Source organism: Myotis davidii, unplaced genomic scaffold (assembly GCF_000327345.1).
Source record: "Myotis davidii unplaced genomic scaffold, ASM32734v1 scaffold99, whole genome shotgun sequence".
NCBI lineage: Eukaryota > Metazoa > Chordata > Mammalia > Chiroptera > Vespertilionidae > Myotis > Myotis davidii.
Genome location: NW_006291015.1, coordinates 460,204 through 461,067, shown reverse-complemented (window position 1 = coordinate 461,067; position 864 = coordinate 460,204).

Genomic DNA, 864 nt, shown 5'->3' with positions numbered 1-864 from the left:
CTGCACCAGTCTGCATTCCCTCCAGCAGTGCATGAGGGTTCCTTTTTCTCCACATCCTCTCCAGCACTTGTCGTTTGTTGATTTGTTGATGATAGCCAGTCTGAAAGGTATGAGATGGTACCTTATTGTCATTTTGATTTGCATCTCTCGTATGATTAGTGACTTTGAGCATGTTTTCATATGTGTCTCGGACTTTCGAAAAATGTCTACGTAGGTCCTTTGCCCATTTTTTGATTGGATTGTTTATCTTCCTTTTGTTAAGATGTATGAGTTCCCAATAAATTTTGGAGATTAGGTCCTTATCAGATAAAACATGTCAAATATCTTCTCCCATGCAGTGTGCTTTCTTGTTATTTTGTTGATGGTTTCTTTTGTTGTGCAGAAGCTTTTTATTTGAATGTAGTTCCATTTGTTTATTTTCTCCTTAGTTTCCATTGCCCTAGGATCTGCATCAGTAAATATATTGCTACAACATATGTTTGATATTTTGCTGCCTGTGGATTCTTCTAATGTATTTATGTTTACCAGAGTTATATTCTCTTGTATTGATCCCTTTAGTATTATGAAGTGGCCTTCCTTATCTCTTGTTATGGCCTTCACTTTGAGGTCTCTTTGTCAGATATAAGTATTATTACCCCAGCTTTCCTTTTCATTTCTATTTGCCTGAAAAACATTTTTCCATCCCTTCACTTTCAGTCCATGTGAGTCCCTTGTTCTGAGGTGGGTGTGTTGTAGACAGCATACATATGGGCCATGTTTTCTTTTTTTTTATTGTTAAATTCTTTATTAGTTAAGGTATTACAAATGTGTCCTCATTCCCCCCATTAACCCCCATCTCCCCCACTCATGCTCTCATCCCCCTGT